The sequence below is a fragment of the Manacus candei genome, unplaced genomic scaffold, assembly GCF_025592945.1.
Source record: "Manacus candei isolate 608988 ecotype Guabito, Panama unplaced genomic scaffold, ASM2559294v1 h1tg000049l, whole genome shotgun sequence".
Taxonomy (NCBI): Eukaryota; Metazoa; Chordata; class Aves; order Passeriformes; family Pipridae; genus Manacus; species Manacus candei.
The window spans coordinates 20,715,887-20,743,787 of record NW_026138097.1 but is presented as its reverse complement, the minus strand read 5'-3'; the positions used below and the strand labels follow the sequence as shown (position 1 = coordinate 20,743,787).

Below are 27,901 nucleotides of genomic sequence, written 5' to 3'. Positions count from 1 at the left end.
TTATAAAACCAAATAAACAAATTGTACATATTTCAATAACCATAAAGATTGACTTAAATTTTCTAAGTAATACTATAGTGGAGAGTTGTGTATGACTATCTCCTTATGTTTGGTCTTTTAAGAGTTAAAATCAGATTGTACCTGTTGGTTATTCTCGGGTATTCTCTATTCTGAGACAGGGACAGAGAAAATTCTTAAGAGCTGAATGCCTATAATGTCCCCACTCCTAGAATGTTAGCAAAACTTTTTTTAATGAATCTCAGAGCTCTTTGCTGTTTAATTACCTTCATTAATTTTAAATGAACTTAATTTGTATAAACCGTGTCTCCAAGAAAGTTTGGATTTTTTTTTCTTTTTAATGTATGTATGGTACACATGTGGGAAACTGATGACATTTTTGCAGAAAAAGAAGACTATACTGTGTAAGAAAAAGTTTTAGTTCATTTTGCAACCAGGAGTGTTAAACATTTTCTTATGAATTGCTGGAATTTCTCATGTAAGTTACATTTCAAGTTTATTGCTGAACTCAAGTGCTGAAATATCCAGGTAGATTTAGACTATTCATGAGGCTTTTGTGATAATTGCAAAATACTCTCTTCTTCTCCAAGGAAGAGGAGAAATAGAATTATGGAGTGGAAAACTTTTCTAAAAAGGAAACACTCAGGTGAATTTTCTTCATACTTTGCCAAGATATGCAAAGAACAATTCCTGTAAAGTCCTACAGCTCATCATAATTTATGATATAACAGTTTTGATAACAGGGCAAGTGATGTATTGAAAGTTCAAGGTTATGGAATGGCTGCTTTTGAAATGCTATGGCTTTCTTTTACAAGAAATACTTACTCAAAGATCTATCAGCTAGACATTGTCCATGAGTGCAGTGAAGATGAAACATAATTCTGTTTTTTTCACCTGAGAGAGTTGCGTTATTTCATTTTAACTCAAGACTGACAGCTGAATTTAACCTGAAACCAAGGGCCCTCATCTAAAGTCTATTCAAGCTAACATAAAGATCTGTACAGATCCCAGTTGTGCTCCCATTGAAGTTAGTACTAAAGCTCCCAGTGATACAGGTTTGTTGTCAAATCATTAAGCTATAAAAAAAATGTGATGCAAGGAAAAAGGAATATATTAAAGAAAAAGTGACAGGTGTTTTTAAAACTGAATGGGGCAGCATTGCACTGTCAGTTAAAAAGACTCTAAACAGCAAGAGATCCTACCACTAATTTCTCTCTTCCAGGTGATTGTAAATATGGTGAGCTAACAGAGTCAACAAGTTGTTTTCCTATGAACAAAACAATTGAGGTTTTTTTTAAAGGAATTTTATAGATCCAAAGATTGATCCTTAATACAGTAAAACAGCTTATTCCTTTTTTTCCAGCCCCAAGCAAACTGTAGTTAAAATTATATATATATAAAGCACAAACCATTGTTTTTAAACTACAAAGTCCTGATGTATAGCAGTAATAACATAGCCCTGACTCTTTCTAAGTAGGGCTAAAATCCTCACAGGGAAAAGCTGCAGTACTCTGTGGATGTCTGCTGAGTGTTCAATACATATACCTTCAGCAAATTCTCACATAAGATATATTTTCTTCACATTATTATTATTATTATTATTATTATTATACATATTCTGTTGCTGTTGCTTCTCTGCCAGCATGGCTTTTGGTACAGCCACACTGGGGAATTTGTCTGGGATGAAAACTTGCACTTCACTTGAACAGCCAGATGGAGTCTAATTCAGTAATGCGTTATAAGTCTTACTGAGCACACCTTGCTTTTTTTCTGAGCAGGGCACTAAGGAAAAATTCAGACGACTTTCCTAATCTTCCATTCAGAAAAGTTTTCCCTATTCTACGTTGATTTTAATTGGAAAAGGGCCTGGTTAATGCTGCCTCTTTACATGTCTTCTAGCAATATGCAAGTGCTGAAGGACAGTGTTCTAACTTGTATTACTGAGTGCTAAAAACCCCTCTTCATTTGTTTCCACCTATCAGTGGACATTGACACTGACATTGCATTACTTAGCTGCCAATAGAGTAATCATGTGGTCTAAGGGATCGCCATGGCTTATAGGGTGGTGTCAGGGCAGACCCAAGAGAAAGAGTAGGAACAAGGCACTTGATTAACAGTCAGTTGTTTGAAGAGGCTGAGCTCTGCCTACTTGTCAACTTTATTAGCTTTTCTGACAACAGTAACAACAACAATGGCTACTCATGGCTGGGCCTCGCGAACAAAGATTTGGGAAAGGCTTCATCCACATTTGTTACAGGCACGCTGGTGGCTAATGAGGCCAATATGAGATAGACATGTCCAATTGCAAAAGGCACAACAGAAAGACTCCTTAGTTGGTATATTCTGCAAGACATGATTCTTTCTGCATTGTCTTTTCTCCTCGAGGGTGATCCTGCGTGCGTTCTCAAAGGAAGCAGCAGTGTTATAGATGGCGTGTCTCCAGACCTCCTGATTGGAGGCCAGAGTAGACCAGTTATGATGATCAATATGGCCAAGGCTGAGATGTTGTTTCAGGGAGTCCTTGTATCTTTTCTTCAGGGCTCCTCTCATGAGGCAGCCAGTGGCAAGTTCACCATAAAGCAGGATCTTAGGGAGGCGGTGGTCCTTCATCCTTGAGACGTACCCTGCCCATTGCAGCTGTGTTCTCATCAACATGGCCTCAATGCTTGTGATTGCTGCTTGTTGTAGAACAGATGTATTGGTCACATAATCTGACCAGTGGATGTTTAGGATTGTACGGAGACAGCGTTGATGGAAGTGTTCTAAGAGATGCAGGTGATTGACAGAGTGATAGACAACAGGTTAGCAAAGGTATATAGAGCTTTCAGAAAACTCCATAAAAGAGTATGGTGTAATAAATACTTGAAGAAAAGTACCAAGATCAGTGTTTACAAAGCCATAGTGTTGTCTACTCTTTGATATGGTTCCGAATCATGGGTCATCTACCGCCACCACCTGCATCTCTTAGAACGCTTCCATCAACGCTGTCTCTGTACAATCCTAATGGCTACTAAACACATAATATTTAAAGAACATCATCTCCTTTGAAGGGATACAAGACAAACCCTGACAGTAGGTCACCCAAGATACATCTGTAAGACACACGTTGAACCACCTTCAGAAATGAATCTCAGCGAATCCGTCTCCATACAAATACAGGCAATAGGCAAAAAGAAAACTTTCTAATTTTCTAGGATTTTCTAGGAAGATATGGTGTTTGGGTGTATTCAGTATTCTGAATGAATTACTGATAACTTTCTTGGAGTTATTTATCAGCATACTCAGTACTTTAAATCTGTACTGCTTTTACCAGATACACTTCTAAGTGAGATCTTTGGGTAGTATAAACTGCATAGCTCCAGTAAAATCTATGAAATTGCAATGCTTTACGTTAACTGAGAGTTTGAAAGCTTTAAGTTATAAAATAAATTTAAGTTGTCTAACAGAATTGGTTTCACTCTTAGATTCCAGTTTCTGCAGTGAAAAGAGTTCCTACTATGAATTCAAGTTCAGCTTACAGCATGTATTTTATATTGCTCACTTAAATTTGCAGTTCCAATTAATATATCTTCTGGGTAGTTCATTTGATGGTAAATCTCTGCCCAGTTTTCACCTGTATCCATAAATCACTGTTCAAAAAAAGCCATAATACAGTTTTTTTCCTACCACAAAACCAAACATTTTGCATCATTGTATACTCTAATAAGTCTCATAACATTGAAGTGTTTAATGGAAAGGAAAACATGCAAGTACGTTTCTAAACCCAAGGAAGCTGACTTGATCCCATTTTTAGTACAACTGAATTTTTGGGTTTAAGAGAGAGAAACTTTCTTTTTTTTAATTTTTTTTTTCCTTCAGAAAATGATCACTGATCTGATGCAAAGTCTACTAAAACAAAAGGGTTCCATTGATTACCAGGGAGGTAATCAGGATTTGGTTAATTCCTTAAAGTATTAAGCACTTAACTTTGAAAATAAGGAGTACATGTATAAACAACAAGACACTTCTGCAAAATAAGTCAGTCAATGCATTGGGGTTGACAGTTCTGCATATTGTAAAAGCTGTTTAGCTGCACAATTCAGACAAATATGTAATCCCAGAAATAATATGCATTAGATAGACGAAGGTGGAAACACGTGGAAGTGTTTCATTATATGCCCCACCAAACAGATGATTCTGTTCATTCATTTTCCTGTTCCTCATCTCAGTGCTGTTAGAGACCATAATCACTGTGATCACTATATAGTTTAGCACACTTTACAAAATAGTCAAAACATCCTGTACCTATTCATAAATAAACAGTCCCAGCTGTCTTGGGTAAGTTTTCTCCAAGAAGTCCTATATAATCTTTCTTTTTCTGAAGTGTTTCTTTCATAAAGCAGTGAAAAGCATTGCTTGTGATGGGCATGAAGTCAACTATCAGATCTGTTGAGATGTGTGGCAAAGGAGTTGGACATTTTCTCTGACATATTTCTTGCCTTCAAGAGGATTTTAAAAGGTGGTTCTTAAGAGAATGTGAGAGTCTTTGGCACTCATCTTCTTTTAAATTTATAATAGGTAATTGAAGCCTGTGAAGACTTCTTAAAATTTTCACTCTTAATTTTTAATACAGATTTATTATTATGGACTTGTTTTATTCTTTGCTGAGTTTAATTCCAGATCTCCCCAGAGAGCCTAAAATTCCCAATTATAAAATTTAAATTTCAAGAAAAAATTGACCCCTATAATTTATATAAGAAATTAAATAGCTATTAATTTTCTTTGTTCTAGCTCCACTCAAACCCATCAGTGCCAAACCTCCCTGATGTACAGTAGGGAACAGACTTGTAGAGATGAAGTTTAGCACTAACTGGAGGAGAATAAAACTCAGAGAAGTGGAGATGTCTGCTCAATTCACCCATTACATTAACAAAGCAAAACACTACTCAAAGTTTATATTGTGAATGAATATCATATATACCACAGTTCCTTTGTATGCTTAATATCTGTGATATTATTCAGCTGGACACTGAGATTTACACTAAGTTTAAACAAAGTTTTTCCTTTCCAAAATTAGCTTTTTGGTAAGCTTTCTTTCTTCTGCCCACCCATCATCTTTTTATGCTTTTGTCTACTCTCTGTTTATCCATTGTTTCTTTTTATTCCCTTCTGCTTTTATCTCTGCAAATTTTTGACTTTGAGACATCTTAATCTCTGGCTTTTCTTTATACAAACCCACTGAACATTACCTAAACTGGTAATGTTGCCTTTAAAGGAGAATAAACTAAAATCTAAGTATATAAAAAGTCACAGACTATAGACATGTTAAAGAAACTCAGGATATATAAATACTTTTCTTTATTCTTCAGTACTCATAATGCAATGGAAAAATTTTATATTGCTGAATGTCATAGACATGTTCTTTACACTCCCAAATGTCTTAATTACATAATGCTATATGTTTTAATTAAAAGCTGCAGAGGTAAACTTACAAAAGGAAAACAAAATGTTAGTTTGTAAGTCCCTCTTTCTTATTATGGAACCAAGGAGGAGCCTTTCAAGACTAAAAGTACCTTCCTTCATGGGGAAACCAGAGATTTCCTCCATCTCTCTAGGTCTTAAATGCCTTAAGTTTCACAGCTTTATTTAGCCACATCATCAGCATTTGCTCCTATTAGGTTTCTTCATTTTACCCAACTAGTAACAGCCATGTAATATGCTGAGATTTCTTTTGTTATGTTGAAATCTTTCCACACACACAGCTGGAATTACTCTATAAAATGCTGAAACAATGCAAAGAAACAGCTTGATGTTTTCTTTTTTTGTTCAGTCTATCATTTGAAAATTAAAATTATTAAATTGACCCTAATTTGGTGTAATTAGTGGAAACCTGGTGAAGTGGAGATCCTGCTTAGGAGGCTGGGCTACAGTCATTACAGAGAATGTTCTTCTGCTGCTGTATGAGAATATTGGGTCATGTGTACTCCAGTTTCCCCAGAAGGAAGTCCTAAATCTTTATTTTTGCTTCAAGTATAAAATATGGGATTGAGTTGGTTTGTTTGCACTTTGTTAACAATAGATTTTCTCCTATTTTTCTTGTAATAATAGCAGAAATTTGTAATCTCCTTCATCATAGGTACTCATAACGCTTCATTGCCCTTCGGCATGCTTTGTGACAGTGAAGCATGGCAGGCCTTTAATGGACTGGAGACACAATTGCTCTGTAGCTCATAAGAACATGAATACCAGTGAAGTATGTAAAACACTACTTTTTTTGAATTTGTAGCATTTGGTAGAATTTGTATCTTATTCCTGGCACAACAAAATAACATGCAAAATACAAAGCAGTAACAAACCAAGTCCTACATCTCTGGGTGTACATAGTTGTGTAAAACACACATATTCTCTCAATCTTTCTCATGCGCAGACAGATCTACCAGTATTTACCCGCAATGTATTCTCGAGATACTCTACACCTTAGATACTTCTTATATATGCTTATATATACTTAATACTTATATAAGCATATATATATATGTATATATGCTTATATATACTTATATACTTATTTTGAATGGAATTTTAGCAGGAAGAAAAAATTTAATGATGAAGAACTTGTGTCAATGCCTCACAATAATTACATATTTTGGCTCTCTTGGAGGATCAGCAGGATGATACCATGTGAGAAAGCCCTTGCCTTATTTTGACCTGAAACTTTCCTGATGATTTACATCTGTGCAGAGCATATTGCTTTTCTGAAGCTGTTATTGTTCACTGATGAAAGCAAATAAAGATTTAAAGCTAAGTTAATGCTCATCTAACTTGGCTGCTATAGGCAGTCTGTAGTTTCTAGGTGGGTCAAGTTAAAACTTTGCTAGCAAGTCCTTTACTAAACTTGGGTCAACAGATAACAACAATAGCTGAATATTTTTGTTTAATGTCCTTCAGTACAATTGGACAGGTAGCTAGTTTTACTATTTATGCCTGATTCCACCAGAATAAAATGAGATTAGAGAAAAGGATGATAAAAAAGGTGAGAACTTAAGGGGTCATCCCTCAAGGAAAGCTGTACAATGCCTCTGGTATAGTTCCCTATTGGCCTTAGTTCTAGAAATTAGAGAGAAATTCTGTTTTCCCAACTCTGTAGGAAAAATTTGTACTGATTTCCTCTGAGTAAAGTGTTGTCTCTCTTTCTCTGCATCCTCCTACCCTCAAGTTATGGGTTTAAGTAAAATATAAATCATTGGTTTTATTTATCCGGATCCCAGTCAGGATTATTACCCCACAGTCCTGTGCCATTAGGAGTGCTGTGAGAGGAGAACCAAATCCCACTTGTGTTTTCATATTTATCCAGCAAACCCTCCTGAGCTACATCCTTGCATATACTATGAAGTCAGGCATTCGTCTTTTCCACAGGACACTTGCCTTGCTGGTGGCTAAGGACATTACAGAGCACAAGGCATTTCAAGCTGTGCTATTTCCATTTCCCTCTGGGAGCCATTTTTCTTTAGATAATCTGGTTTTTATACCTTATATTATATTCCAGCAAAGTTTACATGTATCACAATCCTCAGAACATTATCCTTAAATAGATACAAGATGTGTTTCTGTAAAGAAACTCATTCAAGCACCCGTACTGTAAATAAAATGCTACCAAATTCTACCTCTGGAGATAAAAATAGACTCTACGAACTTAGTAAAAAATAGCAGTGATAGTAATGATGAGTGGGTCAGATTTGCAGGTTATTAACCTCAAGAGTGCTTTATTAAACAGGCAAATATTTTAGTAATTTTAATAGCCAGATTAATTCTTGAGTAGGTCAAAATTAGGGCCTCTGTTAATAGGCTTTGGAGAAGATGTTTTGACGATATTATTGCAAGGGTTGTGAAGAAAAATATTATTGTGATACTTCAGACCTCTTCACTTGGACTTGGGAATTTACACCAAAGAAAAAATATCAATAAAACAGAGTCCCATTCTGCACTGGGAAAACAACACTTTTAGTACTTGCAGGCCTGAAATTAGAGAGCTAGATCTCCATAATAAAAAGAAAGCAATTTCATATGCTTATAGTTAGAGTTTATTTTTCAATTAGTTATTTGCACAAATAATAATAAATTTGGTTGCAAGTATTTATAAGAAGTGACTCATTGCATCAGAGAAATTGACATGTAATTTATCTGATCCATCATAACTAACCAACATGTTGAATACTCCAGAACTTAATATCAACATCCATCTTTTAATCAGAAACCTAATGGAGATAAACAAAAAAAAACCAGGAAAAAATATGTTGGGCAAATTCTGATAACAAACACAAAGGCACTTTGAGTTGCCATGAGCATGCAGTAAGTAAAACCAGAAGATAGTTTTGTTGGCTAAAGTATTTATCCCATTCTATTCACAGCATATTTTACTTCAGCTTTCAAGACCTGCCCAACCACAAGAAGTTTGGGTATGTTTAGGGAAATATTACAATGAGGTTTGATTTCATGCAGAGATTAACTCTCTTCTAAGGAAAACTTCGAGCTTTGGTATCTTGTACATAGGTTTCATATGAAATGAAAGGGGGAAAGGGCTGTATGAGATGCACAAATCTCTGAAAAACTAAAAATAGTACAGTAATGACACTGCTACGATACACTTGAATTTTTTTTCTTTTAACAATTTGTTTTCTTTAGTCTGTTTTCTCAGCTTTGAAGCACCACTAGCATCACCTTGATGCCTTCACTCTGATAGCTATGAGCCATAGGGAGTAATTATTGGTGAAATGTCTTCTAATTTTTTATAGTCATACCCTGTAATCCTTTGCATTAAAATGCATGAATCTAACTATCCAGTCTTGTCGTCCTCACTTTTCTAAAAAAAAAAAATGGTAAAAATAAAGTTTTCCCTAAAGCTGAAGCTTGTCCATTTCCTGTAACATCTTAGATCAATTAACTCATCCACCAACCACTGGTTGCAAGTGCCTTGGAAAATACACCACTTTTTTTGCAGCAGAAGTGTTCTTCCCTGCACAAAGTTGATGGCCTGTATACTAAACATAGTTGAGTTGCAGTTTATACAGAAAATTTTTACAATTAATAAGACTACAAGGAGATTATTTAGTGTGTCCTTTATTTTTTTCCTTTTTTTCTCTATATTAATATACAGATATGCCAGTCATTAAAATACCACCTTGATGAACTTGTCCACCTGAAAGGAACAAAACTCAGCAAGATTGGCCCTCCTAATAAGTTGGTCAAATAACTTCTGTCTTTTCAATCTGTATCAGTGCCAGTAGAAACTAGAAATATTTTAATTTATTTTGAAGCTGTTGAACCAAAAAGATATTAGCTGTGGGGCTGTTCTTGCAAATTGCTGAGCACCTCTGGGAGACATTCTGTGTTTCAAACTCTCATCATACCACTGGGAACTGAGAATGGTGAACAGAGGAGGAAAATAATGCAAAATAATTTCTGCAAATATTTGCCCACATTTTAAATAAAATCAGTTTTACTTTGTTTGCACTTTATTCAATATTCAAGCCTGATGAGCACTGGCAGTATATTGGCAAAAGTGAAGGATAGTATTTATACTTGCAATACTAACGTGATCATTCAGTCAGTGAGGAAACAGAAAAATGATACACCAAACCACCTAGATCTGTTGGCATAGACGATTTGCTTGCAGTGCCACTGTGAGCAAATAGTTCAAGCTCTGTGCTGGATCGTTGCTAGGGATAGACCTGAGGGATTTTGATTTTGCTCTGTTTTAAGTGTTGCTTAATGGAATCCACAGAACAGATGATCACGCAAGGTTGGTAACATAAAGATGATAATAAACCCTCATTTAATCAGTATGATTCAGTAGGCAACGTATTAGAACTTAAAAAAACAGATTCTTTGATTACTGTAGCATCACTGTTTTGTCTTGCTTCAATTTCCCAGTCTTAAAAATGAGCATGTTTTCTGTTTTGCAATAATGCTCTCTGTGATCCAGAAGTATCTTCCCATATATAAAAGAAGATAATATTTAAAGTATAGATTTCAGTCTTCTGCAGCTTCCTCCTGCTTGTTCAGGTCCACACCAGACTTTCATAATATACTTAAGGATTATTTGACATTAAGAATAAAAATACACTAAAAATAAAAATAAAAACCCCCAAAACACATTAGCAATAAGGCAATATAGTCAAAATATATTAATTTTGCCTTCTAATTTACTAAGAAAATAAATTATAATAATAAAATAGAATACTATTGTATTTTATATTCCTGATATATTTCTAAATATCTTTCCTCTGATCCATCAGAGAAAAAGTAGAAAAAAACCACAAATTTGCATTCTTTCTACAGCCACAAACCATAAATCCAGGTTCTTAACACAACCTGAGAATTATTCTTGCTTTGCGTTTCCTGGTTTTACATCATTATAATGCCATTTACGGCAGTGATGTTGCTCTTGATTTATTTTGGCAGAATTAATTGCAAGTAAAAAGCTTTTTTTTTGTTTTTCCCCTTTACTTTTTCCTACTTTTTTCAAACAGTTGGCTAGTTAAGCCAGTTAGGCCAACATACATCTCTGTCCTATTTCACCTCTCCTCAAACGCAGATATGACTGCCGGCTTGTCTTTTGCTAAGTGATCCCAATTCAATTAGAAATGAAACTCCTTGTGTTACATGGCAAAGCAAATGAGTATTCTTCTAAGGAAGTAAGAGTAGATCTGTAAAACTAATGTTAAGAAACGCAACTGAGATGAAGGGCTCACATTCTGCTCACTGCATGAGGATCTTGCAGTTCTCTCCTCTTTTCTTTCCCCTTTACCTATTTGTGCTGTCTGCAGCTCGGGACAGGGTTTCTTTTCACAAGATTCAATAGGGAAGGAGGATTCTATCCAGGCTGAAAATGGCAAACACCATTTCATCTGGACATAGAGCACACTGGAATCAGAATGGTTTGGGTTGGAAGGGACCTTAAAGTTCAACTAGATCAAAACCCCCTGTCATATGCAGGAACTATACTTAACTAGTGCTATTTTATCCCTTAAAATCACATTTGCAAAACTATGTTCCAAAAAACACAACCTAACTGCAACATTTCTACAGATACTGCTCCCTTCATGCTGGTGTGCTCATACTCCAGCCTACCACGCATCCTTATCACCTGCCAGCATTTCCAAATCTTCAACACAATCTTCACACAGCCAAGTCTCCCTACCAGGCAGCAGTCAAATTCTCCCTGCATGCCATTCTTCCCAGTCAATGTTAGAAATCCCAATTTAATCTAATGGAAAAATTCCTGTGAAGCATGTACACATTTACTGTTCTGCCTTCTTCTCCTGAAAAGTGATAAAAGGATATTTGAGAAGACAAGATTTTCTGTGATAATGCTTGAGCAACATTTTCTGATCTCACTTGTTCAAGACTGAGTATGCTGGTCCTCTAGGTCACCATACATTCATTGCCTGCTGAGGTTAGTAAGGAACTTTAGTAACCTCATGGTAGCTTTTGTTTCAAGGTTATGAAATTAAAAAATGGTTTAAGTAGGTAGAGGACAAATAAGCTATAACTTTACTTCAGCTATAAGACTTCACAAAGTCTTATATCACTTTTCAAAGGATAAGCATCTCAGTTGATATCCCTACCACAGCCTTAAATAAGAAAGCAAAGATTGAAATGGTATACTGATATTTATTTGAAAACTTTAGCATTACTGATCCCATTTAGTGGTCAGACTTGAGGAAATTCTACATAAGATAACAGGAAAATAAAGACATTTACAGTGAGGAGTTTGTGTGATCAGTCAGCTGGGTCCTTGTGCTGATTTTGGCTGGGGTAGGAGCTAATTTTCTTCACAGTGGTTAGTGTGGGGCTATGTTCTGGATTTGTGTTGCAGACAGGGTTGATAATATAGAGATGTTTTTGTTATTGCTGAGCACTTCTTACACAGAGCCAAGGCCTTTCCTGCTTCTTGTATTGCCACAAGGGCAGGAAAGCTGGGGATGCATGGGAAAGTGAGAGGAGACACTTGAGAGGAGCTGTAACAGGTGACTCCAGGTGACCAGAGGGATATTCCAGATCACATGACATCATGCTCAGTATATAAACTGAGGGGAAGAAGGAGGAAAGGGGTAAATGTTTGGAGTGATGGTGTTTGTCTTCCCAAGAAACCATTACATGTGATGAGGCCCTGCTCTCCTGGAAATTGCTGAGCACCTGTCTGCCCAATGGAAGCAGTGAATTAATGTCTTGTTTTGCTTTGGTTGTGTGTGTGACTTTTACTTTCCCTATTAAACTGTCTTTATATCAATCCATGAGTTTTCTAGCTTCTATACTTCTGATTTTCGCACCTATCCTGCTGGTGGGGGAGTGACCAAGTGGCTGCATGGGACTTGATTGATGGCTGGGGTTAAACAATGACAGTCCTGTAATACCCTGGTATTCTGTTCTGTACCAGAAGTATTAAATGGTTTTCAAATAATGCTCTCTGTTGAGTCTAAATTTTTTGGTCTTAAGCTGATTCCGTGTGTGTAAAAAATATTTTATTCTCTCCTGTTCGGGAAAAAGATTACGTGATCTATTGGCTTGCAAAGAAAAACACACGGTTCCTTCTGGCTTTCTTCAAAATATTATATCATTTGTAGAATATGTGACCAGCTTGTGCCTTCTAAGTCATCGTTAGTATCTTTCATTTGCATTGCACTAATACTGAAGAGTCCAATGACAGGTCTAGACCCTACTGCTGGACTGTGTAGAAATGACAACAAAAAAGACAGGCCTGTAGATAAGAGTTGACTGAGAATCTACTTTTGCACTTTCCCATCTCCCTTAATGTAAACTGTGTTGGCAAGACTGAAATTAATAAAGTTGTTTTCTTTTAGCATGAAAATAAGAAAGTGCAGACTTGAAAAGCATGCTGATGAAAGTCAGGGTGAACACATCTTTTTCCCTCAGCATACTATTCCTCTCCCATGTATTGGCCTTGGTGAAGCACATCTGATATGCAACCTTCTGTACTCTCAAAAACATTTAATGGACAGGATTTAGCAGTCATTATCCAAGTTAACACTTGGGAAGCATAGCTTGAAGGTAAAAATTAGGAAGAACTGCCTGAAGTTCAACACTAAGGTCTGTAGAGAGTACAATGCACAGGAGGGAAAACCTACTGAGCAATTTTAAGTGTTATTTTTCAAGTTCATTAATAAATGTAGAGAATTTTAAAAAGGGAATTATGCTTCCTGAAGTCCCAAGGGATTTTACTACCAACTGTCTGAAAATTATCATTTTTATAGATAAGCCAATTACAGGGAAATAAGGCTTTTGCATCAGACTGTGAGTACTAAACAGGGAATTTAAAAGGATCTGTTTCTGCTTAATAATTTAATAAGACTTTTTGTTTTGTATTCTCACAATGGGCAGTTGAAGAGCAAAACCTTTTCTATAATTTCAATTAGAAGTGAGATATTTATTGATTTGGGTTATATGAGGACAGAGTTCTTTATTGCTATATGTAGATTTCCAATAACAACTTTTGACTTGAAGAGAAGACTCTGAAATGGTGATTCATAGTTCTGCATAAAGGTGATAAGAAGGGAACCCAAATTCAATCCTTTGGTTATTGACCAAGCCCTACTGGCTCTGAAAAGTGCAAAAGCTCTTATTTTTCTCAGTAGGTTTTGGATCTGCCTGTCGACTATCCCTCTCTTGCTCAGGCTGGAAGTGGTAATATGATAAAGGTGTAACCTGACATTTTAGTCATTGCAAAGGGAGAATCCTGAGTAACATTGTTAGTCAAAAATAAATTGTGTTTGGGTCTTCAGGAAATTTCATACTAAGAGTGCTCAGCCAAACTCCATTCCTTCAATTAAGCTCAGATTGTGAACATAGAGTACTTTGCTGCACATAAGCACATAATTCAGCTTTACAGTGAAGCACCCAAGGAAAACATACTGCTAGGAATAGAGAAGGAGATAAAAAAGAGAACAGACAGAGGCACCGTTGTGGGTTTTTTGGTATGCATGGAGACATATATCAGCTCCTGTAAACATACCCAGGTACCCAGGAGATGCTTTATCTGATCATACCTAGGTTAGCTTTTAAAGATCCCCAAGACAAAAGAGGTTTGTATGAATCTTTATTTATGAATGTAACTAGTCAAAGTACTTTTGTTTGAAACCTTTTTTTTTTTTCATAGAAATGAGTTTTTGAATAAAAAGAATGTTTCAATGAAAAATTTTTGTTAGGCCCTCCAAAAAAAAAAAAAAAAAAGAATTCAAACCAAAAAAACCAAACAATTAACATATTTTGGAGGCTTCATAATGTCATTCAGTTTCGTCTTTTTTGTTATAGAACTGATTCCAAAGTCAGTTAAAAAAAAAAAAAAAGGGAGAAGTCCTACAGATAGAAAGAAACAACTCCAGTTTCCAATAAGTTGTACAGGGGATGCATGAGCAGGTAAACTACAGACACACTAAGCTCTTTAAAATTAGGTTGAAGATTATGTGCATATTGTCCTATTGCCACAGCATGGTACCATTTCAAGGCTTCATAGGAGCATAAGCCAATATACTTGGTTATCTTTCTCAGAATGACAGCAGAGCAGAATCTCTGGAAAGAAAGCTGGAGGAAGAAGGAGCCTGTCCCTCTCTATCCCTCCTGCCCTTTCAACAGATCTGATCATTCTGCTCTGCCACAAGCATGCCAGCATTGTTTTTTCCACAAAAAAGAGAAAGGTGTGTCTGGTTAAAAAAATGGAAAAACTTCAGGGAAAAGAAACAGAAGAAAAAGGAGAGTGGGGATAATGAGCTCATGCAAACTTCTAGGGAATCCTCCTTAATCCCCTGAAATAATTTCAGTAATTGCTTTTTGTGAAGGTGAAAGCCGAAAGTTGTTCTCTGTTTTCCACTGTTCAGGTAAGAGATAGTTATGAGTCAACTGAACAACACATTCTGCTCAAACAATTACACTTTTCTCCTAGCCACAAGCAGATTATGCAGTTGCAATTCCTTGTGTGTTCTTCTGGGAATTCTTTGAGCATAAACTGATGCTTAGTTTGCCTAGGCAGGAAGGACGCCCCTCAATAAGCATCTTTTATTTCTACTGGGTAGAATAGGACAGAAAACATTCAGGGCCACGCAGGCTAAGCAGCTTCAAACTTTCTCCCCCAGTCTTGTAGATGGGAGAAGAAATTTTATTCTGGGGCTTGAGTAACATGATCTTGTATTATTTATCAGCTAATATGGTTCAGTGAAATACCCTTTTTGCTCTCTCTGTTCTACATACACTGGAGAAATGAAGACTGTAATCAGACTTCCAGGCAAGGAACACAATAAAGCATCTTTACACTATATACTACTCCTTAGTATAAAGAGAAACAGCAAAACCCCCTGGCATAGCCCTACATTATCTATATGCTGCCATCTGATAATTCTACACGTATTTTTTTATCACAGTGTGCAATTGCAGTGCTCACAAGTGTGAAAGGATTGATAGTTTATATTATAGCTGTATGTGTGTGTGTGTGTGTGTGTGTGCATGCACACACACGTGTGAGTGTGTGGGCAGGTGCCTACATGAACCTGCATTCCTTTGCCTCTGTATTTGGATTAGTTTGATGTTCTTTGTTTCTTCACGTGTCAGATCTGTGCTGTCCATGTTCAAGGAAGCAATCCTAATAATGATTGACTTGACAGTCATGCTTGAACTGCTCCTGACAAAAAGCTGGGTTGAAGGAAGAGAATGTGAAGCTATAATAGCAGAAACTGTATATAGAAAGACCTGAACTGACTTGAGATGACAATAAAGTTAAAAGAAGGAGTAGAAAAAATACAAGCTGGTAGGTAGGCATTAAACCTGAAGCCAACGGTACATCATAAAATGTTAGAATTGCTTTAATGAATCCAAAAGTGTAACTACTTTTTTTGCCATCTAAGGTTCCTTTCAAGAAAGCCAAAGTGCAGTTGAATGTAGAATGTGGCCATCTCATGTAATTCCTCTGAACGAAGAAGGTAGGCCTAAGAGTGCCACATAAAGTCGGATTTGACTTTTCCTTTTAATGTGAGGTACTTTCAAATGGTACTCATGAAGTGGAATTTTCAGTTATCACAATTTTGCTGTCAGGAAGTGTGGAAGGGGCGGGAGTGGAGACGGTTTTTTCACCATCTAATATGTCTATGCCTTTTCCAGCACTATCATTCAGAGGCTGAATATAAATACTGATGGTGCACAGCATTACACTGAAGATCATATTTTTCTTTTTAAATCATTATGCTTGTTTTTATTTGCTGTTTCTTTCCTATTGTTTTTCTCAGGGAGAGCTTCAGTCAGAGTAATAGAGCACTGGGTATTAAATGAGTGTGTTTGTAGTCCAATGAACTCAGTATGCTGCTCATCTTGTTACTACACTTAATCTAAATAACCTTTTTTATGCTCTGCTGGAATGGCATTTTCAAAAGGCTATATAGTAGTAAATGAGTGTATATGTCAGTAAGGATTTGCTAGACAAATCGAATCTTCCTGACAAGTACATTTATTCATTGCTATTTACTACACACTCCAGTTTGAAGGACAATTTTTGTGATCGGATCATTAACATTTACTGTCATTTTGGCAACATTTTCCAACTTTTCTCTTTCCCTCCTCTCTTGCCTGTTGTGTGCTTAGCAGCATCTGTCTAACAGAAGTTAGCTTTACAAGGATTATATCACCAACATGTTAAACAGATTTTTCCCCCTGACTAGCTGGTTTATTGAACAGAAGACGCCTAAGTATTAAAGTAAATTTTAAATACATGGTTCCTAAGTGCAACATTAAGAATCTACTACAGTTACAGTCTTGATAACAAGCAGAGAATATTTTCTTACAAGATCACCACTTCTTGACAGGCATATATACATGTTAATTTTTTTCAGGCCAGATCTTCAGTAGATATAAATCAATACATTGACCCCAAACTGAAGTCTTGCCTGTGACATTGAAAAATACCATGCAATTATGTGAAGCTTCAATGCATTTTGCTCTTTTTATTTTTTTATTGTGTCTTCATTTGAATAAAATCAATTTCAGTAAACTTTTACTTAGCAAAAAATTAAATGAGAAAAATATGGAGTTTTCCTATTTGGAAGGATTTGTCCTTTATCTCATCAAGTGTAACAAGGAAGAAGTGCTCATAAAATTGCTGATGTGCACAAGTGCTGGGGACTGTGAGAAGCAGAGTCCAGGAATAAAAGCACTGTGCTTAGGCAAAAAGGATGTCAGAAGAGAATCACCAAGACCAGGCCTCTGAATATTCTATCTTTCTTCACCAACAAGGCACAGCACAAAAGAATTATCTCTGGGAGTTTGAGTACTTTTACCAACTCAGAAAAATACCCTGGGTTTAGGGTGTTTCTCAGCTAAAACCATCTCTTAACAAAGCTCACAAATTCTGTAAGCAGCCAAAGAAGTCTCTCATACTCGAAATTGTATTAGAAATTTCTTTCACTTTGGAGTATAGCACCTAGTGACAAAAATAGGGAAGGAGTAAAATATACCTCAGTTGTTTGCAAAATAAGTGGTGGGTCACCAGGATTTAGCTGAGGATTAGATCCATCAAAGATACCTTGTGGTACCTTCCAAAAAGAAGTAATTCCTAAAAAAATCACCACCAAATTACTAGAAACACTGTTAACACAGCAGATATCCAAACAGCAGATGCATCCACTGCTGTTTCATGTCTCATCAGGGCTAACTGGAAAATATTGAAGTATCAAGCACAATAATAAAAATTTGGGAGGAAGGAGGAAAACTAAGAAATTATAGACTTTCATGTCAACTACCATCTCGCCAGTAAAATTCTAGTTGCCTATTAGTCATTACTAAGTCCTAGAGTAAATAAAACACAAACAAAATATTTTACAAGACAATTGAAATATATATTTAATATAAAATTATTTTAAATCTTACTCTTTTTTTCCTATTTACAAATGTAAATAAGGGTTGAAAGAAACGCTCAAACACTGAAATTACATGTAAGTTTTCCCTAAGCAGTCTAACGTGGTTCCCCAACCAGCACCAAAACCTATCTGCTTACCTGGTTAACTATAAGTAAAGAACTTGAATACACAGGCAGCCTAATGCACCTGTTATCTCCAAGATGGATATGGGGAGCCATTGAGAAACTGGGTCCCCTCACAGCGGCTGTCTTGAGCCAGAGTTTCTGGTCAACAGAAATTACTTTCAAGACAATATATCTGCTTGAAAAAAATGGTTAAAACTGTGCTGTTCCTGAGAAACATTTTAATTGTGACAAACTGACACATTCCACTGGAAAAGCAGAAGTTTCAGCTTCACAATTTCTTACTGATTCTCATTAGAGCAGTTTGGATTTCCTATTTCCAGCTGAGCTTATAGGTAGGTCTGTTAGGAAGATAATCTAGCATTTGGTAGAGCTGGTATAGAGTCAGGCAGAGCAGATGCACAAGGAACCATGGGTTGTCTGTTTTTCAGCTTCTTTCCCTACAGTTGCATTTTGAAAGTGAAAGATTTTGCTCCGTTATCCTGAAGAATCCCTCAAAAGTTCACAGAATCACAGAATATTCTGAGTTGGAAGGGACCCACAAGGATCATCAAGTCCAATTCTCAAGTGAATGGTCCCTACAGGGATCAAACCTGGCATTATTAGCACCAGGCTCTAACCAACTGAGCTAATTTCAGGGTCTTATAAGCTTGCTTTTTTTTTTTTTTTGGTGCCGCACTTTGCAATGCTGTCAACTCTCCCTCAGATTAACCCAATAACAATGCACATGTAGTGCTGTGAGTACTGTTCCTGTAAATACATCAGTCAGAGATTCATAATGGAGGAAATATGATAACTGAGCAGGTCAGAGAAAGCAAATGCTGGGTGCTGACGTAATCTACACAGTGTAAAATGTCACCAAAGAAATCTACAGAGCTACATAGGTTTAAGTCAAAGGTACATAAGAAGAAAACGGTAGTTTGCAAAAAACTGTCCAAGATAATACAATATTATGTAACAAAATTTAACATAATATTCCAGATGAAAACTTAAGCATGTTTCATCTCGTAAATCTCTCCTTAAAATTAGTTTACCCCAAAGAGGTCATAGTCTCCTTGAATTTTTCATCCTTCATTCTTCCTTTCAGTTCTTCTTTTCTCTGTTTAAGAATACACTCTGCAAAGACAAATGTGCTGGATGAGGCTCTCAAAAGAGATGCTATTTCACCCTTCACCCATAGCACAGGAAGATGGTATCAGAACATAGTCCCTTCCAAGCTGTTGGCTCTTGATTTCTCAGTGTTAGAATTTCAGTAATCCTAGGTAGGCTTATTTTTTCTTGGATAAAAGTTATTTTCTCTGAACTGGAAAGGGATTTACTGTGGAGGTGTTTAAAAACAAACAAGCATAACATATTGGCAGAGACATACACAAAAGATTCATCTATACTGAATCTAAAGTGGTGCCTGGAAATTCAATATGAATCTATCTTAATAATCTTTAGCTGCCCAGATTTATGCATAGATAGACAAATATGTGTGTGTGGCTCTGATCTCTGTTTCTAGGTCCACCCATAATATAAATAGCCTTGAGAACTATACCACACACTGAGGCTTTATTGTGGTTTCTTTTTTTCACTCTGTAACAGCACCAAAATACTAACATGAAAGCAGATGTAAGTTAAAAATATATCAGTGCTTTTAATTCTTACCTTGCTTACCTTATCTTGGAAGTGTGCAGGATGTGGGCTATGTCACTTCTATTTAAAAGACAAAAAGTGTGCAGGGGCCATCTGCCTTTAGAAGGTTGTGGTTTGCTCCACTGAAGGAGAAGTGAAGAAGAGAGGAAAAGGAGAGGAGATAACATTTAAAGGGAGAAAACCTACAAGCAAACTATCTTTGACTACTCAAGGATATTAAAATCTCACAGTTTCATTTCATGTTTCATGGGCTGTGCATTGTGTAGTTCCACAAATCTTGGAAATTAGAGAGATGCAGGATCTGTCATACTTGCTTGGTTCCAGGCACTTGCTATTTACCATCAGGGCAGGCAGCTCCATCTGCTGTATTCAAGCAAGGTCTTCGCACACTATTTTAGATCCATCTTATTTTCTGAATCTCCACCATCATCTGATATAAGGTTCCTTGTTCTGTCAAAGCCTGTGAGAAGAAAAAAAGGGATGTAAAATGCACTTCAGGCAAAAATGTGGGATCTCATGATGTATCTGAGCTCTAGACTTTGGTGGGCTGGAGAACTATTCATAAAAGCAAGCCTTCCTGCATCAAAAATGGCAAGTGGCAATAATGGAGACTTTATAGGTTGGAAAACTAAGTTGCACAGCTTGGCAATTAGTATTTCATAAGATAATTAGGTTTTAAATAATAGAGTGGAAGAGATTGGGGAGAAGGGACAAATAAAGTAATCTTTCTAAGTTTCAGAGGCAGCAAGCCAATCCAAAGTGCAATTAGCCTGCAAAGACATATGTACCCAAGAGATATGGGAGTTCCATACCTTTCTTCCCCCACTGTTTCTCTCAGAGTTTTTGTCTCTTACAGTTTTATTTTACTTTCTCTTTTAAAAACCACATGACAGCAGAACATGCAGCTGCTTATGGAAAATTCAATAGCTTTTGTGATTTAAATCAATATGATTTAACAGGTGGTTGTTTTGCTATTCACATTTGAAAAATCGCTGCAATTATAATTCTGCCATAACAAAGTGTTCTTCACATTCACAGCCTTTGACAACCCTTGCTCAGTCGCCAACTTCCCTCACATCTCTGGTAGTACCATATCTCTGATAGTACCATATCTCTGATAATTCTCTCCCACTCATACTATTTCTTGGCCTTCCTTAAGACAGCCATTACATCAACTTTCCACGAACTACCATGATTAATATTTGAAGTGTTTGTGGATGGTGTAATTGGTGACAAAACCACTGTTTTACAGTCTAAAAAGCTCACACTGTTAAGTCAAGCCTTAGCCTTCTGGCTATATTTAAAGATAGAGCTAAAAATAAATGAGAAGCAAATGTAACAGCGAGCACTTTCCTGAAGAATTTACCACTTCTTCTAGTCAAAAAAATGACCATCATTATTTCAGTTTAAGTTTTTTTTCCTGTGCCCAGCTGGAATTATGTTATTAATGCTCAGGGCTTCTTATAAGCTAAGGATTTACAGGTTAAAAAGTTATTTGGCTGGGACGTAAATTATGGTCCTACAAATTAGGAACCTTGTAAAATCTGGGATAACACAAGGATCCTGCAAAGAAATGTGCTTGGATGTATCCTTCTGTTGTCTGTGCTCCCCCGTTGCATCATTTTGGCCTAAGAGGAAAAAAAGGAATTGGTCTGATTGAAACATGGAGTTTGAAGACCAGTGATTTTTTTTTCCTCTTTCCATCTTTTGCACATAAATTTCTAAATAACTTCGACTCAACCTAAATGTCAGAAATGAAGGCTGCAAATTTTGAGGAGGTTTGGGGAGGTTAAAAAAAAAAATTACTATAATTTGCATGTGACATGTTTTAGTAACCTTGAGCCCAAATGTATCCAATTTTGACTCTACCTTTTACAAAAAAGGCTGAAAATAATGAAGATTAAAAACAAGCTGTTGTCAAAGGTTTGGTAAAAAGTTTTCCAAAAGACAGTCTTATTGTCCACATACATGTATATATGTAGCTCTTCTTCTTTTTTACCTAGTAGAGTCTCCCAATAACAAGATGAAGGCTTCAGCCTTCCTGATATGGGAAGGGTGCAGTGTCAACTGTTTGCAGACTGAACATTCTCACCAGCACACGCAGACAGAAAACACTGGAAAAGCCTGGAAAAATTAAGATATCCTGTTGTATCCATAGGGTAGCTGTAAGATTCAAGACTGGAGTTGTGTGGGTGACATCTTGTGAGTGTTGTTGTTGTTTTCTACTTAATTGATCTGACTTATCTTCCATAATTTGTAGGCAAATTAGTCAAATAATTTTGTAGTCTTCTGTTTTTCTGTTCTTTTTTATGAATAAAATATTCCCCCTTGAATTCAGTGTAGAACCAGATTTTATCAATCAATACTAGTTTTCAGAGTAATTGAAGGCAATTTGACCTAAAATGCAATATTAAAGTTTAGAACCAACGTGTGTGTCTCAAACACAACCAATTATTAGAAGACAAACATGCTTGCAAACACCTTTTGCAAATACCTTCTTTTCAAGGAACCATACAGTTTCTAAACTTATACAGGGATTAATTTCTAAACCCAGGGTTACAGTAATTTAATGTACATATAAGGCTTTGTTTTCTTAATAAACTAAACAATGTATTTCATTATTTTGTTTAACCTTTTACAGATAATTTTTTCACTGCCTTCCAGTTAAGTGATTATTTATTCATTTTGACTGTGTTTACCCTACCATGAAGTATTATTGTTTTCCTTCTATAAGGCTTATTTTTAGATTAATTTATGGGTTTGGTGTTTGGTCAGAAATCCTTCTATATGGGGGGTCCAACAGTGTCTGAGCCTTAAATGACTGAGTTAAGCCTTCCTGTCTGCCCAGCCTATAAAAGAAAGATAATAAGTGCTTCATAAACAAGGCTGCTCTGAGGATTCATCAGTTAATGTTTGAAGACAGGCATGCTGATGATTTAACATTAACCTATAAGAATGTGTGACTTTGGAGTTTAGGTTTCACTGCTGCATTTCCTATCTATGGAATAACACAGAGGAAGGGATATCTCATGCAAGATGTTCTTCAGGAAATGTGTGCCCCTCTGGAGTAAATGATGCTGTTTAATGACTCACAGCTTCTTCACCTTCACAGCAAGACCCCTAGCATTGCTGCAGAAAGTAATCACATAGTACACACTTTAACCTGCACTCCAGCACTGAGCCTCAACTGCTTCATATTTTGCCAAGTGCAAATTAAGTTTAAAAGAATACTCCAGTAAATGTTCATATGTGCAGCCTAGTTAAAGACTTCAGAGACAGAAAGGCTTGTAAGTAGTAGTATAGTGTTTGTACAAGAAAACTTATGAGTTAAAAATATATTAGATGTCAATCTGCATATCAGCGATGTTATTGCAACCTGTAGCTGAAGTTCACTTACCCAAACAGTTGTGGTCAATAAATTTACAAACAAATTAGATTAATTATTTCAAGTTGCTGCAACCTACCTTCCTTCCAGAGAATTAGCAGTTAGTGAATGTGAGCAAGGTGAGGAGCAAAGACCTGCCAAACAGGTGGAACAGCGCGCAGCTGTAACATTGTCAAGAATCAACAGAAAAAAAGATGGTGTTACCATAAGCCCTGTAGAATCTCACTTTGCCTAGGTCTTACTTCCCTTTCTTTGCCCTCTTTCTCTTTCCTTCTCATTTGGGGTTTTTTGTTTGCGGTTTTTCATTTGTTTGTGGGGGGTTTTGTTGTTGTTTTTATTTGTTGTTTTGGTTTGGGTTTTGTTGTTGTTCTGTTGTGGGTTTTTTCTGTTGTTGGTTAGTTGGTTTTTTTTCCCTACTTCCAATTGTAACTGAACAACTAAAATCCCACAGCCAAGAGAAAGTCCTGTCTTTAAGAATGCCAGAAGAACTTGGTAAGGTGTGTCTTATATTAGAATGAGATATTCACACCCGCTCTTCTTTCCTTAACCCTATGCTCCTCTGTGAGGCACCAATGTGTTCCTTTTCTTATCCAGTTCCTATATGATGGGCTTTCCAATGATGATTATTTAATTTCCCCCACACTTTTAAAATCAACTATTACTTTTTCTCCTACACCTTTGCTGTCTGGTGTTAAAGTCTGTGCAGCCCAGATGGAGTGTCAGAGAGACCACTCAGTGTCCACTGAATTCCCTTTTCTCCTATTTTTTCTGGTTTGTATTTTCTTCTTATGTCAGGGTTTTTTTCAGAAAGGATTTAATTTTTTTTCTGACACTGACTTAAGATTTGTTTTAGTGGCCTCAACTTTTGTACAATTTTCCAGCATGATTTAAATTAAATACTGTAAATTGACTGTCTGTTGTAAATCTTTAATATTTTGTCCCAAGCTGCTAGGAAAAAATCATAAATGAAATTCAACCACACTTCACAATTGGGAAACTTAAAGTATGAACTTTATTGATCATGTCTATATCTATGAGGATTCACACAGCAGTTATTAAATTCCTGAAATCCTATCTCATAAACAGATTGTAAGCAGAGCACAAACTCTAGCTCATTTCTTGAATTTTTTTTTCTTTGTTTCATTCGAGATCTAGGTTTGGAACTTGGCAGAAATATTCCTTGACAGGCTATTACAGGCTATTCAACAGTAATGCTATGTTGAATGACATTGGGGATGAAAAAACTCAGATTTGATAACCACTACAGTATTTTATTCCTAAAAGCAGGAGGGAATGTTGTAGACTCTTGGACATGGTCTAAATACCAGCCTAAATTGAATCACCAGACTCAACAAAAAATTGTGTAGAATCAAGTATGTTACTCACTTAAACGAAGTATCTACGATCTACTGATGTGCTTCTTACTCTTAAGGAAGAAATATTCTATAGTTCTATGTTATGGGCTGCTAAGAAATAGAGATGTGTGAGTTGTCAAACATTTTCTGTGACAAAGATCTGATCAAGTAATTAACTGCAACAAATGTTGAGTCCAATTTCTGCTGCCCAGACCCTTTTAGAATTCCCCAGAGGGCGATTTTGGCAGCCTGTCAGTAGAAAAACAAGAGAATGAGTTGGGAAACATTAATAAAAGTTGAAAACAACAGCTTCTGGAGCATTTGAATTGACATTCACATGCATGTGAAGAGGCTGCCAGATGAGAAAACAAGAAAGTAGGCTGACAGAAGATAACAGAAAACTAGAAAAGAGATATTAGAAAGTTATATTCAGAAACCTGATGTGAAATTTAAACTGCTGTCTTTTTTTCTCAGCTCTTTCCAGGTAGCAACTCTTGGCAACCCAGAAAAGAAGTCCTGGTGCTCTCTATCCACATACACACACCCGCTCTGTTTAAACACCCACAGTAGAACAGATCCTCATTTTTGTCTTTAACTGAGAAAATCATTAAGTCTCAACTGAGAGAAGAGGAAGACTGTAATAGGCACTGAGAGACAACAAAGTCAAAAAAGTGAGGAATGCAGCTACAGCTGCTGTAACTAATTAATTTGGCAAATCCTGGTACCTCATTGGGACAAACAATGGACCTTCCATCTCATCTTCTGTATTGCCACCTACAGAAGAAACATGCTCATAACTGTGTGCAAATGCAAACAAGAATCTTCAAAGAGAGGGATCATGCTTTGTAGGAGGCTGTTCTGAATCTGCAAATTGTCAAGAGCTCTATCTTCTATCACTGAAATTCCTGGAAAAAAAATAATTAACATCCTGGGTTTACAGTCTTCCTCCTTATTATTTTCTTATTATTTTCTTCCTCCTCATTTTTTCCCACTTTCTAATATCAAAGAAATAAAATGTCAACAATAGCTTGAATACAGGCAACATTATTATTAAAAAAAGTTTTTCCTCTACTAAACAGTTTTTTGCTCAGCATAAATCATTCACTTTTACACATATCAACATGACAATATATCAGAAAAACAGAGTACGAAAAAATATAAAATTCTAGCCTGGTCTCCCTAGTAGGGACAAAATTCTGGAAAAAAAAAAGTTATCTCCAAATCCCTGTCTATGACCTCTGTATAGTTTACATCTCAATGTAATATCCAAGCAAAGTGAATTGGTAGCATGCAGATACATTTTATTGATGTCTCAAAAGAAAAGAATATCTACAAGGTGATAGAGCAGAGAATTTTCAGCCTAAAAGACACTTTTTGTCACACACCAACAAAAAAAACCACTCAGAAAGTTATTGAAGAGGTAGGAGTTAAGGACTTCGGTAAAATTTTCAGAACAAAAAGCAGAACAATCAACTTGAGGAAATCTTGCATTTAGACTCCCATTTTCTCAGTGTGGCAGTATTAAATGTCTTTAATGACAAAAGTAATGATATTTACAGTTCTTTTAAAGCTTATTTACTCCTTGTGAAAGTACTAAAATGTCCTTAGTGTAAAAATAGGCCTTATATATCTGAGGTACACATTTAGACCTTCTTCAAAGCAGCACAAAGAGAAAGATTCCAGATTTTTAAAAATGTGCCCTACATTGCTACAACTTGTATTTTAGCCCTAGAGGAGTTCCTACACTAGCTGTGAGGCAGTGTATGCACTTGTCCTGCACATCTCTAGTTTGGAAGCTGTGATAGCACCAATGTATCATTCTCAAGGTCTTTAAAAGTCCTGAAGTCCATTGCATGGGAAATTATAAATATTTCAACCTTTAGCTTCATTTTGATGAGAAAATCAGCTAGCCACGTGTAGTAGCTAAATAAGAAAGAAATCCAAAACAGTACTTTAAATTTACTATCTTATATTTCTAAAGGGATTCATGTTGGTGAGTGCACAGGCTCTGTATCCAAGGACAGCTTAGCTTTGCCTTTCTGGCTTAGGTGCAGCTAATACCTGGTGCCAGAACGTCACAGTGTGCAACCTATCACTGACTACAACGAGGCTCCTGACATCTGCACCAGCATCAGCTCTGCAGCATGGATCAATGCTTGGCCTGGCAGGAGGCTGAGGGGTACAAGAGGAAATGTACATACCCACAAGCATGAGTTAGAGAGTGAGATGGGAGCATTACATAGAAAACCTGCACACAGTGCAAAAGCCCAGGCTCAAAAAATTGTTACCTTTCTTAAAACATTTAATTTTGGCTTTTGGGATGGCAAATTGTGAATGTTAAGGAGAAATGTTATCAGCATTTTAACATGGAAAGCTTTACTTTTGGTGAAGCTAGTTTTGCTCCACACCAAAAAAAGAAAACCAAACCTAACAACTGTTTTGGGAATTTCTTTCTGGTGTTATCATCAGGGCTTGATTTTGTAGCATAGTGTATCCTTCAGATACCAGTCAGAAACATCTAAGTGGAATCAAGATTATATTTCTAAATGTCATAGTTCAGTATTTTTACTTGAGTTAATGCTAATCAATTGATGTGACATTTCAAAGTGACATGCTCCTGAGATATATTGTCCAAAAAATTTAAAAATAAGAAAACCTGAAAGAATTAAAACCTTAAATATGAAATTGTTATCATGTGCAATTTCAATCTAAGAGTTCAGGATCAAAGGAAACCATCTTCGAAAGGTTTTAGCATTAGATGCACATTTCTTATTTCTGCTGCTAAAATTACAGACCTCCTGCCTTATTATTTAAAAATGCATGTGTATAGTGCTCTTTGCATAAACTTGTGTTCTGGAAAACTTATCCTCTGTAGTTTGTGAGACTTTACACTGGACTCCAATTGTGTCCAAATGGAAGACTTGATCATACTGCTACATCTTATGACCTAATTATCTCAAAAACCTCCAAAAACCAAAGCACAAAAAACTATTTTAATAATACAGTCAAAATACTGAGAATTAACTTCTCCTTCTTCCCTAAATCTGCATGCCACAAAACCACCACAGCTTATAAGATCAAAACTAATATTTCTGAAAATCTTTTCCCACACGTTTTTCGAAGAACTTTGGTGACTGATAGAAAACAGAGAGAAATAAAGTTATCTCTGAAGATTTGTTAATTTGTTCCAACTTTCAGAATCAGGGAGGAAAGATGAGGAAGCTTATAATAACTCACTTTTTTTTTTCATTTCTTCTAAATTAGCAGCCATAAGATCAGAAATGCTGGAGTAGCAAAAGAAAGATGAATTTCACAACATCTAGAGTATTCTTGAAACCATGGAGAAGCATATTGCCAAAATCCTGATAAACAATGGGATGGCTCCAGACAAGCATTTTGTGGGATTTGATTCATCACTGTACAGCTAGCTCCAAACTTATTCTAATTCCATTGTATAAAATTCTGTTGTATTTGTTAGATTATTGTATA

General features: G+C 36.2%; 1 long non-coding RNA gene across 2 annotated transcripts; it reads right to left on the bottom strand.

Annotated features, from left to right (window-relative positions):
• Window positions 1-18,840: 18,840 nt before the first annotated feature.
• Window positions 18,841-20,085, bottom strand: LOC127476468 (uncharacterized). 2 transcript variants are annotated; one of them, XR_007906635.1, is made up of 3 exons: window positions 20,012-20,085; window positions 19,685-19,794; window positions 18,841-19,150 (listed from the first exon to the last, which is right to left on the bottom strand). It is a non-coding gene; the product is annotated as an uncharacterized LOC127476468 (long non-coding RNA). The 2 variants fall into 2 exon arrangements; XR_007906634.1 differs by having other exon boundaries at window positions 19,694-19,794.
• Window positions 20,086-27,901: the final 7,816 nt, after the last annotated feature.